We start from the raw sequence: 14,365 nt of genomic DNA on the forward strand, positions 1-14,365 counted from the left end.
TTAAAATGCATAATCTTCATGGGATGCCTCATCTTGTGGAGGCAGAATATCCATGTCAAGGCAAGGTCTTACCACATGGGCAGTGTCTAGTGCCTTATAAGATGGTACTATGATAGAACAAGTGGATCTGGAAATCATATCCTTCAAGAGAACAATTATCTTGTCATCTCCATAGTTGTGTAGGGAAGCATATCTTAGGTATCTGACGTTCATCTTTTTCTTGTACTTGGAGTCAAATAAAAGTGCCATGAGAGGGTAGATCTCTGGCTTTGTAGTTGCTTCCTTTTTGGCAACCATTGTTTTGGCAATCTTCAACAAGGAAGTCAGGTTGACATTTTCATCCTTTGTAGCATAACAAGACATTGCTTTATGTTTTGGCTTTTCACATATTTTGCATAAGCAAGCCATGAGAGGGTCTAACCCAGGTATTGGGCAGTGTCTTCTCTCTTACAAGGCTTAGAATAACAACTGAAATGCTTCAAAATATAAGCATTTAATGTAGCAAAGTCTTGTGACCAAATTTCAAACAATGATGCTTCTTCTTATATGCTTCATAGAAGTGGCTAAAATGAATACTTTCCAATCAAAACCAGGTCTAGCAATTCAAAACAAAACTGAAGCCACACTTGTACTAAAGTTATTGAAAGTTTCAAAAAACCAGAAATGCTAGAGTAGCATTTTATGTAGCATCATCTTCAAAAACTTGTCCAAAACTGTCAAAACCAAAAGGCTGAACTTGGAGGGCTTGTAGTTCACTCTTCAAAGAAAGGAAAAGAGGGCTTTCTGAAGCAAAAGAAAGCTCATATACCAGAGAGGGTCCAGCACAGAGGTTGGACGAAATGGTGCGCACTTTTGCCCGTGAGAGTTGCTACAGGCTGAACCTGAGTTTTGACGATTTCTCCCTCATTACTGAACCAAATGAGCTGAAAAATGGCTCAAAATCTTCGTCTTGAGGTCGCCCATCTACTCCTAAGAGAGCTCAGGCAATGGCGGAGCAAGCAGGGAGTATTGAGCAATAGAAGAAATGGCGAAAAATGCGTTGTTTAGGGAATGGCAGCCAACACAGACGTTTTTTCTTCAATTGCTTGCAGGTGGAAGTTTGCCCATACTAGAGGAGTTTCTAGCTCAGAGGGTTTGGGCAATGGTCGTTTGTAGGTGGAGAACCAAGCTCTCAAAGATTTTGGGAAGAAAGAGGAAAATGGAGAAGAAGAAGATGAAGAAGAAGATGATGATGTGGCAGAAATGGGCTCAAGGGGGATCAAAGGGCTCTGATACCATGTTGGTAAGCTGAAAGGAAAGCAAAGAGTGGACACAAACTCAGAATACTTGCATTACTTGCATTATGGAATGAAGAAGAGTGAGGTCCTTAAGTAGACACCTCATACATGCTCACTGACATCACTGATGACTTCAAAGCTCCACAATCATCTCCTCAATCTGCTCCTAGATTCTCTCAATCATCCTATGTGGCTCTTCCACCACCTAACTGTGCTTGTGGGCACCTAACTGTGCCTCTAGCACTCACACATAGAAACCAAGGTGTGCCTGAGGCATACACCTTGAGATATCCCATCAGGGGTACCCTCTGCGTGTACCCTCTGTTGGGTCTTTTCTAACATGGTATCAGAGCCCAAGTAGGAGGCTCACAGGTGTGGGAGCCTGAAGGCAGGGACCTTGCTGAAGGACGACCCTGATTCAAAAGCTCTAGGGAATCAACTTCCACGACTGGAGGATTGTGCCCTTGCGAGAAGGAGGGTCAGTCAGGTGCGTTCAGAGTTCTGGTTTACTGAAATTGAGTTTGGTTGACTTTGCTGTGTGGTATATATAGCAGAGATGTTGACCTCTATAGCCTCTTCAGCCCCTGCTTTCCCTTCCTCCTCCCCCAATTTTCTCTCTTTTACTATCCCTAACTTTGGAGAGTCTGAGAACCTGGACAGGACTAATTACCCAATCTGGAAAGTAAAGATCTGGAGTCATTTAGTGGCTCAGAAGTTGTGGAAGCTGACCACGGGAGAGGAATCGAAGCCGGAGGACATGGTGGACAAGAGAGGGGAGGTACTCATGGCAGTAGACAAAGAGGAGCTTGAAGCTTGGGAAGACAGAGATGCCCATGCCCTGGCAATAATCATAGGGACTAGGGTGGATTCCGTTCTTCCGCATATCCAGCTAGCCGAGACATCAGTGGAGGCGTGGGCCACCCTGAAGGATCTGTACGAGATAGAAAATACCTCCCGGATTGTGCTTCTTCAGCATCAACTCTACAATCTTGATATGGAAGAAGGAGATACGGTACATAGCCATTTGACGAAGGTCAAGGTGGTGAGGGATCAGCTGGCAGTAATTGGTCAGAAGACAGACTCATGCCATCTGGCCTTGATGGTACTGAGGAGACTGCCTCGGAGTTTCAAGAGCTTTGTTATGGCTGTGACAGCAGGACAGAGGACCAAACCTCTAACATTTGAGGAGTTGTGTCCATTACTGCTACAGGAGGAAACTCGGGAGAAGCTCTACAACGAGGATAAATATGACAAGGTAATGCTGGTGAAGGATTCGATTGGCAAAGGAAAGGGCAAGCCTAACGGTGGCAAGTCCAAGCAAGATGACTCTGACGACGAGGGGACTTTGAAGAGGAAGCACAAGAAGAAGTGTTTCTATTGTGATACGCTCGGACATTTTGCAAAGGACTACAGAAATAAAAAAGGCGGATCTCAAAAACAAAAAGGAGTCTGACTGAGATTCAGAGGGAAAGGCCAAAGCAAATGTGGTAATCGAAGAGTTGTTCCTGGTGACATCACCGAGTGTTACCGAGGTCAGATATGTTGATCCAGAAATCACAGTAAGGATGTCTGACATAGAGATGTGGGTCGACGAGGAGTCAGATGCTTCTGTGAAGGTGAAGGACAGCATGGAGCGCTTGGTACCTTCCAGGTGTGTGGCTGTTGACACTGACACGAGGGTGGATTCCATGGAAGGCCCTGGGGTCTCATGGTCAGATGGATGCTGGAGTTCAGAAGGGGACAGTACAGGATTACACAAGCGCTTGGTGGGTGCCTCAATGAGAGTTTGCTTTCATAGCGAACATTCAGGCAGTACAACAGTCTGGTATGTATTTGATATTCTGCATTTGAGCCTTCATTTGAGACTGATCTTCTCTTCATTTGTCTCACGTGATAAGAGATTGGAAGGAATTGGCCTTCTTCGAAGGCAGAAGGGGAAGTATTGGTGCTTCTTCAAATCTTGGATCAGATTGCTAGAAGGTGATGGACAAAGAGTACTAAAGCCAGAAGAGTACCTGCTTGAGAGCTCAGCGAGAGTTCATGGTCCAGGTTATCTGGAAATATTCATTGGTTGCAAACCTTGGCAAAGGAAGGACGGGTTGAAACAGACCCTCAAAGCATGGTGCCTGGAAGACTCCAGGTTGTTCACTCATTATGAGGGGGACGACAGGAAGATCGTGACGGCGGGATTGCTCGAGTTCGAAGGCGGGAATGTGACTGAAGGAGGTGGTACCAGGAGGTGCTACCAAAGATGGACCTGTGTATAAGGATGGTGTGCGAAAGCGGAACCGGACCTGGTGGAGTAGGAGCCGCTTGATGAAAAGCTAGGAAAAGATTTCGACATCGAAGAGTTCTACAGGACTACGACCAGGGAGTTACTGGAGCATCATCATCGACGTGTTGGCATTAGGCCGAGATGTGTCGGTGAGAGGGGGTGTTGGAAAGGTCACCTCCCCATCTGTAAGCCCCCAAATGAGGAGTGCATGGGGGAGGGAGACCTAGGGCAGGATGTGCCCAAGAGAGAAGAAAGAGAGGGGGTTACCACATGGGCAGCACCTCACAGGATTGGAACCTGCAGAGAGCGTTAGCATGGCGAGGGTAGTGGGCAGGTGAAGGGCTTGCAACAGACCCTGATGATGGCGCAGTATAGGTGGGTTAGGACAGCAAGATGTACAGGAGTACGGTGCTGGACATGTGGCTGGGAAGTGGACCTGGCAAAGGCGCAGATATGGTAGGATGTGCAGGCCCAGATATGCAGCAGCAAATATGGCTGTCAGTGGGTAGAAGGCAGGCCTTATATAGGCTGGATCCTTGCCTTGAATGGAGGGCCAAAGGGCCCTGGAAGTTTGGGCCAAAAGCCCTAGGTTGTGTGCCCTTTTAGGGCTGGACCAGCCACAGTTTGGTCAGCCAGTCTGGTCGGCCAATCTGCTGCAGGCCTATAAAAGGAGAGGCCCTGGGCCTCATTTCACATCCAACAGTTCAACAGAACCAGCAGCAGACAGGAGCAGCCAAAAGACATTTTCTTGGGCCTCATCTTGGAGGTGAAGGAGAGTAGAAGGTGTGCTGCAGACTGAGCTCTCAAGGGCTGAAACTTGGCTGTATCTGAGGGCAACAAGGTGTTATGATCTGGACGGAAAGTCTATAGAAGCTTCAGGTGGAGCACGTGGACTCAAGTCTAGAGATAGCCAACAGATAGGAGAAGGACATTGTGGTAAGATCAGAGGACCACATCATTGGTGGGACTCTGGATCTGTCTCTTTTGTATTGTGTCCATATTTGTGGATGGAAATATATATTTTGGTGGTTTCTCTATCTGGTTGGTTCATTGTCTATTGATGAGTCTGCACATCTATGTGACGCACATAAGTAAAGAAGTTTGTGATTCCACACCCACCGCACACTGTGTGAGCTCCTAGGCATTACTATAAGTCTTCCGCTACGTGTACCCTCTGTTGGGTCTTTTCTAACAGTGCCACCACGTATTATTATCTACCATTGGTTGATAGACAACCTATTCAAACACAAATACAAAAATGTTAATTTCCTTGCGTTGAAGGCATCAAATATATATATGTGCGTGTTTTTATATATGTATAGAGTACCTGCTCAAATTATTGTGGTAGTACTAGTGTGTCCTTGCTTTGTCAATACTTTATGGAGTCAATAGCCCCTTGCATAGCGTTTGATTGTTGCATTAGGGTCTCTTTTCACCATGTCCTTAAACCACTTGACATCCAAAATATACACAACGAAGGTCCGAAATTCAAGGTTAATAATATCTTGAATTATGCCATAATAATCATCCATGGCTCCATTGACTCCCTCAAAGCTAGCAATGATGCTGCAATCTTGTGTGTTTCTCTCATCATCAATCTGTTGTGTCCAAAAGTTCTTGTCCTCACACCATATAGCATTGAACATAGTACACTACACCAAGACAAAATCAATTGAATAAGTAATCTAGATTGTTGAAAGCTACTAACTTATGCAAAAAATTCTATATGCTGACCTTTTGCATGCATCCTCTAGCATACTCCCATTCTCCATTGTGATAAGCATCGACTCATCTCTGTCTGCTCTCTTCAGTTCATCAAGTAGCCAATCGACATGAATATCCTTTGGAAGTGCTCTTAGATGCTCAGGGTATGGCACACGAGATCCATGGTGTGTATGAAAGAGGGCCCTTTCTCCTTGTCTTCTTGCCTTTGCATCCTCATATCTTGCCACCCATCTTTTCATCAGATCACTATTAAGCATGAAATAGAGGCTCAGATTATTGAGCAACTCTCGATCCATTACTTTGCTCCGTGCTTTCCCTTGAGACACAGTAGAGGTCATCCGTAGGTCTTGTTCATCTCCTCTTCATCTCTCCATAGTTGTAGGAGAGAGCTATTTACATGGACAAGAAACTCAAAAATATATACAAGTGACTCTTGTACCAACCAACCCTCGGCCATGCTACCTTTGGGCCTTACATTTTGCCTCATGAAACCCTTTAAGATCTTCATGAAGTGCTCGAGGAAGAACAACCTTCGTGCATGTACAATCACGCATATAGCAATCTCATCCACCAAATGCACTATGAGATGTAGTGGGCTTGTGAGAATAGAATGTGGAAAGGTCTCCTCCACTAAACAAACTACCTTCATTGACATAACTCAAGCATCCTCAAGCGTGGTGGGATCTATTTCCTTTGAGCTCACATATGTGCTTAGAAAAAAGTGCGCCATATTAGCAATATGAAAACCATGCATCAAGCACAAATACGCTTAACATTTTGTACAGTGTAAAGCTGTACCTCACAAGCTTGCCCATCTTGTAAATACAATCCTTCATGCCCTTCTATGCACAATGAGAAATGCTAGTAGGTAGTATGAACTGAACACATGAGCGATGGTTGATTAGTTTGTTCTAGACTCACAAATTTAGAACGAAAAAGAGATTATGCCAAGTCATACTTATATGTAGCATCTTGTTCCCCGATCATGAGATTTCAAGCCGTATAATTGTTCTACACCTCTTTTCGTACTCTTCATGAAGGCCCCATTCAAACACCTAATGGATCTAGTGGGAGTACGAATTATAGTCATAGCCCGCTTCACTGCCACCATCTCTTTCTTTGATAACTTCTATGGTGCATGGGGTAAAAAGACATGCCCATTTGGTCTCTCTTGTGGCCAAGATTTACGCATCCTCCCTGTGGTGCATACTTCCTCCCTTATGCTCAAGGAATCTTGTGTCCCAATCAAATGAGCCCCAATGATAGACGCCACATTCTTGAAGATATGCATGGGATCAAGCAGGTGATTGATCTTGAGGTGGGACCAATATGGTAGATGATAAAAGATGGAGTATTTAAACAAAATATGGCATTAGCTTGCAATCTTTATTTCCATTCAATATAGCACACAATAGTGATGAACCCTTAATGGCTCATGCCATATGGAGGAGGAGTTGTGGAAAGGTCCAAAATTTGCTTCCAATCTCCTGAAGTGAATGACTATGGAGGGAATTCATTCCAAGGGGAGACATATCTAGGATGATCAAGTGGGTAAAATTGATGGTGATTCTCGTAGATGACCTTCTTCAAGTCCTCTAGCTGTGAAGAAACTAGCGAAGGACTACAAACAGGACATGCATGGTAACCCGATGTAGTGAGACCTAAATACTAGACTCAATTGGGTAAGCAAGGTGGATTCTCAATGCTACATCAATTTCCTACTCATAATTAAAAGTTTAATGCTTACTTGAACACTCGCTATAGCCTGGGAAGTCATGCATCGTCCACATCAACACTGCCTTGCAAATGTAGTCTCGTGATGAGGGAGGCCTATTCACGTCATGCACCTCGATACGTATCTCTAGCTCATCAATCAAAGGCTCCAGATAAGCATCCTTGTCTTTAATATTATGTTTCCCTGGAATTAGAAGGGATAACATAACATGTCCTTTCTTAATTGCCATAGAGGGTGGAAGATTGTAATTCACCAATATCATCGACCATACACTGTAGGAGGTGCTGTTGAGACCAAATGGGTTCACACCATCCATACCCAATCTAAGTCTCAAGTTCTTGGGTCCTTCCTTGAAGCTTGGCCATGTGTCTTCAATATGCTTCCACGCAGAAGTGTTGCAGGAGTTCTCCACTTGCCATCAGTGGTTGATCGATGGGAGGAATGCCATGACATGAGCTCTGCAATGGATTTGCACTTGAACACATGTTGAATGCGAGGGGTTATGGGAAAATGTAACAGAACCTTATGAGGCACATCCAAAGTTTTGAGATCCACTCTATATCTTGCCTTGCCATAAGTAGGACACTCTCGAGCCACAAAATAGAATGCAATCATTGATGCATGCATGGATGCGGTTATAATACAATCCTCCAAGAGATATCACATAGTGCCTCGCCGTATCTCTTGAGGTCGGTAATTTATTCTCCCTTGGAAGCATGTTGGACAATAGCCTCCATGTGAAGACCAATTGATCCATTAGCATAATTCATCATGTGAAGGCCATAAATGAGAAAAAGTATTCCAGTTGATCCAGTAGCATAATTCACCATGTTTGCAAAACATAAAGCTTACTTGAGCAATGCATTCAAACTTGCATTGCTCCATCCATAAATGGTTTGAAAGTTTAGTAACTGAAGGGAGGAATGTAGAACAAAGAATGTGCACCCCTCTGTGTCACTGCTGTAGTAAAAAGATGGTCTTGTTCCATGCTATCATCTCTCCGTGAGGACTCATGGGTAAATAAATATCGCACCATATCATTGAACACCTCCTCCTCCACAACCTCATGAGCTAATGGTGGAGGGATATTATCACCATCACTCCATGCATCTATAAGGGTCCCACCTAAATATCCGACCTTGAATCGCCAACGCTTCGTATCCTCACAATGAGCATAGGGTAACATAGTGGGTGCATCCTATATTAAATAGAAAAGAATCAGATATCAAACACTTGAACATCCATAGGTATCTCAATCAACCTCAACGTTTTAACACTTACCATGGATATGGTCGCATCCCATTCTCCATACTTTGAGATGTGACTAAGTGTAATTCTATGTGCATGATACGTGTTCTGTTGGCATCGATCACACATACATTTGACTTTTTGCTCCACGACAAGACAAAGCACCCATAGACGCACACACAGACGTGTTTACTAAACTTTAAAAAAAACTTACAGGCACATCTATTTGCACGTCTATTTGCGTGTTTACAGACCCGCATCTAACAGCATGTCTATATAGCAGATAGATGTGCATATAGACGTGCATCTAGATACATAAATAAACGCTCTGCTAAAAAATTTAAAAACAGACATACGCATTGTTAAATGCGTGTATAGATACAATTATAAACGGTCTTATAAACACTTTTATAGATGCACAAACAGACACTCCCTGAACAGACAGATGCGTATATAGATGCATTTATAGACGCACTACAGAATGCTGTGTATGTTGTGTATTTTTTTAAATTTACAGAATGCTGTGTATGTTGTGTATGCTATATAGTTACAGGAATCCCATTTCCACATTGTGTAATTCAATTCTTACAGCCAACCGCATTTTAATTACAATTCCAAATAAAACATTACAACTCCAAAACGCAATAAAATTGAAAGCTCAAGAGGCATGAAGCCAAGCCAGTGGCTTTAAGTACAAAAAAGAGTAGCTAGTACTACTTCTACGACTAATCTATGTTCTCCACGTCCTCGCTCCCTTCCACACTTCCTTTTGCGCTCCCTTTTATGCTCCCTTCTCCGTCTCCTTCCTCGTCTTCTTGTGCAGGGACCTGTAAAAAAGGGACAACATATATCAATGTATGAAAAATCAAATCTTTACTTATAATATTGACATTATCTAATTACTTTCAAATACCTCGGGGGCTGCTCCAGTAGCTCGGATATATTACTCCTCAGCAATCAACTTGTCATGATAGAAGTGCTTCCATGTATCTCCTCTACCATGGTGGTAGTGGTAGGCTGTCTCGATAGGAGTAGGGTATCTGCCCACGATCTCAAGCTGCAAGATGACACAGAGGGGTTAGTACAAAGAAACAACCTCCTAATAAACTACATAAGCAATATAATTTGAGATCGATACTTACAAATTGGGCCTCCCATGATTCAACACCCCCTGCTCTAAAATGCACGCTTCCATATTGCTCCTTCTAGATCCTTCGTGCCTCCACGTGCTGCACACTGGGGTCCTCCCTCATTGACTTCATTGCTTTCTTCCACTCATGCTTGTGAGCGTTGTGGGGCGGGCCCCTTGGTGGTTGACCTCCCTCGAGCCTGGCAAGCTTGGCTAGTGCCTGCCTCTTAAGCGAAGATATTTTATTGCCAAGTATCGTAATAATCTTTAACTTGACCCATTTATCTGTGAGCTAACGATTGGGGGGGTTAGGATACCTAGAGCGAACAACAGTGAGGGTCTCATCAGCCAACCTCTTTGGATGGTCTTTGTAGTGGATAAAGCAATCTCTGTAACTGTTAGCAATTACAGAGCGCATGAAGGCCATGATGTCCTTCCCCCATGCATCCATTAAGATGCCTCCTGTCTGAGTGATGTCATAGAAGATCGTACCATCACCCAGAGGCACATCCAAATCATCTGAATCATCATCGTCCCCACCACCACCCCTCCCAAAGCACTGTGCCATGCATCCCCCACCGCTCTCCCTGCTACTACACGTGCTACCGTGTCGTGCTGAGCTAGTACGTTGGCCACTCATAGCTGGAGACTGCACGGGACTACGTGGACCACTCGTAGCTGGAGAACCGAGTCTCGACTGCACAGGAGTACACTGACGGCTCTACGAGACAGAAGGACCTCCTGACGGCATGGGGAAAGGGGCATAAGACGGCATGGGGGAAGGGGCATAAGACGGCATGGGGGAAGGGGCATAAGATGGCATGGGAGAAGGGCCTCGACTGTGTAGCCGGTTGGGATGTGCTGACTCTGCTGGGGTAATCTCAGCTAGTGTGGGGTTGGGGTGGTTTGGAGTTTGTAGTGCCGACTCTTGGGGGGTATTTAGAGTACCCATCATATACCCGTATAACTCCGTAGGACTGGGAGGGTGCCCTAAAAGGTTATTTAAGTCCCTAAAAATAGACTCTCGCAGATTAGGTGAGCCCGAAGAGCTTCTTGGCCACATGATGAACTAGAGAAAAGAAAAAAAGATGATTATTGATGAGCTGAGAAGAAAGGGGAAGGGAAGAAAAGATTACTGTCGGAGCACGTCTATAGACACGTTTGAGAAGCGTGTCTATTTTTCATATAACAGCGTGTCTATAGACGCAGCTGTCTATGTTTGCAAACAGGATAGACGCGCATCTAGACGCACCTATAGACGTAGTTTTAGATGCGCTCCGATAGACAGACTATTCTAAAAAGTAGAAAAGGACATGCGCCACAAAAACGTAACACATACCAAAATCATTCGTTTCTTAGATACAACAAAGGACAAATCCAAAGAGAGCAACTTCCAAAAAAGGTCAACCGTAAAGAGACTTACCTTGGATAGATGTATGGAAGCTTCTTCTCCTTCTTCAAAGTTGCTTCTCTTCCTTGTTCACCCTCTTCTCCTGTAAGCCTGGAAGTAAGTGTGGGTGCCTTTCTCTTAAGTGTAAGCTTGAAAGTAAGTGTGGGTGCCTTCCTCTTAAGCATCAAAACTGTGGATCTATCAATAGTAAAGCAAGCAAGCCACGTGAAGTATAAGTAATGTGAAGAAAAGCAAAGCGAGCACGCTAAAAGCAGATTTGAAAACCGCATCTATAAGTGCGTCTAATAACGCATCTAAATACGTGTGTAATTGTGCGTCTAGATACACAGAGCAGATGCGGTTTTAGATGCACCTATAGCCACGCACCACAAAACAAATAGATGCGGTTTTACATGCGCCACAAAGTTTTCAAATTAAATATTTGAAGAAAAGCAAAATTTTTTGGGTTGCTTGTTTATAGGATGTCTTCATGTTTAACAAGTACCTCTAGTGAGGATGAATCCCTCCGTATCCACCATCGCGAAATGTGGTTGGAGAAAAAAATCAAATGTATGTGTGATCGATGTCGAGAAAACATGTATTGTGCATGCAGGATTACACTCAATCACATCTCAAAGTATGGAGAATGGGATGCGACCGTAAACATGGTAAGTGTTAAAGAGTTAAGGTTGATTGAGATACCTATGGGTGTTCATATGTTTGAGTTATGATCCCGTTTTAATTTGATACAGGATGCAGTGCCACACCCGCATATGTTGCCCTATGCTCGCCGTGAGGAGACAATGCGTCAATGATATGAGGTGGGATCTTTAGGAGGGACCGTTACGGATGCATGGAGTGATGGTGATAGTAGCCCTCTGCCATTACCTCATGAAGCCGTGGAGGAGTAGGTGTTCGATGATATGGTGCGAGATTTATATGTCCATCAATCCGAAGGGAGGGATGATAGCATGGAGTAGGACGATCTTTTTACTGCAACATCGACTCCACTGTTTGAGGGGTGCACTTTCTCTATTCTACATGCCTCCCTTCAGTTACTAAACTTGCAAACCATCTATGGATGGAGCAATGCAAGTTTGAATGCATTACACAAGTAAGCTTTAAAGTCTATTTTTCAAACATGATCAATTATGCTAGTAGGTCAATTACTCGAATGCTTTTCCTCATTTATGGTCTTCATGTGCAGGCTATTGTGTAAAATTCTTCCGAGGGAGAATAAATTACCGACCTCAAGAGATATGGCAAGGCAACATGTGACCTCTCTTGGAGGATTAGATTACAAGCACATCCATGCATGCATGAATGATTGCGTTTTGTTTCATGGACTACATAAGGATGCAAGAGAGTGCCCTACTTGTGGAGAGGCAAGATATAGAGCAGATCTCTAAACTTTAAATGTGCCTCATTAGGTTTTGTGACATTTTCCCATAATCCCTCGCATCCAACATATGTTCAAGTGCAAATCTATTGCAGAGCTCATGTCATGGCATTCCTCCCATCGATCAACCAATGGCACATGGAGAACTCCCGTAGACTCTCATGCATGGAAGCATATTGAAGACATGGCCAAGCTTCAAGGAGAACCTAGGAGCTTGAGACTTGAATTGGGTATGGACGGTGTGAACCCATTTGGTCTCAAAAGCACAGTGTATGGCCATGTTATGCTGTCCATGTTATGCTGTCCCTTCTAATTCCAGGGAAACATAAAGTTAAAAATCCTGATGTTTATTTGGAGCCTTTGATTGACAAGCTAGAGATACTTTGGAGAGATATCAAAGTGCATGATGTGAGCAGGCCTCCCTTGTCATGAGACTTCAACTGCAAAGCAGTCTTGATGTGGACGATGCATGACTTCCCAGGCTATGGCGAGTGTTCAGGTAAGCATTGCACTTCTAATTATGAATAGGCAAAGGATGTGGCACCCTAAACCCACCTTCAACTCTTAATTGCATCTATTGTTCTGGTCTGACTACATTGGGCTACCATGCATGTCCTGTTTGTGGTCCTTCGCTAGTTGCCTCACAGGCAGATGCATTGAATAAGGTCATCTATGAGAATCACCATCGATTTCTCCCACTTGATCATCCTAGATATGTTGCCCCTTGGAATGAAGTCCTCCCACAATCACTCACTGCGGGAGATTGGATGAGAATTTGGGATGGTTCCATGACTCCTCCACCACTTGGCATGAGCCGGTAAGGGTTTGTAACTATTGTGTGCTATATTGGCTGGAAATAAAGATTGCCCGCTAACACTAGCTTTTGTTTAGATACTCCATCTTTTATCATTTACCATATTGGTCCCACCTGAAGATCAATCACCTGCTTGATCCCATGCATATCTTCAAGAATGTGGCATCTACCATTTGGGAGCATTTGAATGGGACATGAGATTCCGTAGGCATAAGCGAGGATCTATGTACCACAGGGAGGATGCGTGAAGCTTGGCCACAAGAGAGACCAAATGGGTGTGTTTTTTTACCTCATGCACCGTGGAGGTTATCAAAGCTAGAGATGGTGGCGATGAAGCACGCTATTACTACAATTCGTACTCCCATTGGATGCATGAGGTGTTTGAAGGGAGCCTTTACAAAGAGCAAGAAGAGAGGTGTAGAGCAATTAAAGTAAGTATTTTATGTAATATCTTTTTCCTTTCAAATTTGTGAGTGAATAATTATAAGCGACTAATCACCTCCTCAGGGGTTCAATTCATACTACCTACTAGCATTTCTCGTAGTGCATCGAAGGACGTGAAAGATTATATTTACAAGATGGGTGAGCTTGTGAGGTACTTTACATGATACAAAATATGATGCATATCAATGCTCCATGCAAGGTGTTCATATTGCTAATATGGTGTACTTTTTCATTTCTAGGTATGTGAGCTCAAAGGAAATAGATCCCACCACGCTTGAGAATGCTTGAGTTATGTCAGTGGAGGTGGTTTGTTTAGTGGAGGAGACATTTCCACATTCTATTCTCACAAGCCAACTACATCTTATAGTGCATTTAGTGGATGAGATTGCTATATGCGGTACTATACATGCATGATGGTTGTTCTTCCTCGAGCGCTTCATGAAGATCTTGAAGGGCTTCATGAGACAAAATGCAAGACCCGAATGTAGCATGGCCAAGGGTTGGTTGGTACAAGAGTCACTTGTATATATTTTTGAGTTTCTTGTTGATGTGGATAGCTCTCTCCCATGACTATGGAGAGATGATGAAGACCTAAGGATGACCTCTATAAGGGAAAGGCTGCAACAAAGTAATAGACACGGAGTTGCATAATAGTATCAACCTCTATTCTGTGCTTAATAGTAATGTGATGAAAAGATGGGTGACAAGATACGAGGATGCAAAGGCAAGAAGACAAGAAGAAAGGGCCCTCTTTTGTACACACCACGGATCTCGTGTGCCATACCCTCAATATCTAAGAGCACTTCCAAAGGATATTCATGTGGATTGGCTACTTAATGAAATGGAGAAAGCAGAGAAAGACGAGGGGGGCATATCACAATGGAAGAATGGGAGTATGCTAGGGGATGCATGAGCAAGGTCGGTATATA

The sequence above is a fragment of the Dipteris shenzhenensis genome, chromosome 21 (genome assembly GCF_047967505.1).
Source record: "Dipteris shenzhenensis isolate YYH24624 ecotype China chromosome 21, Dip_SZ_1.0, whole genome shotgun sequence".
Taxonomy (NCBI): Eukaryota; Viridiplantae; Streptophyta; class Polypodiopsida; order Gleicheniales; family Dipteridaceae; genus Dipteris; species Dipteris shenzhenensis.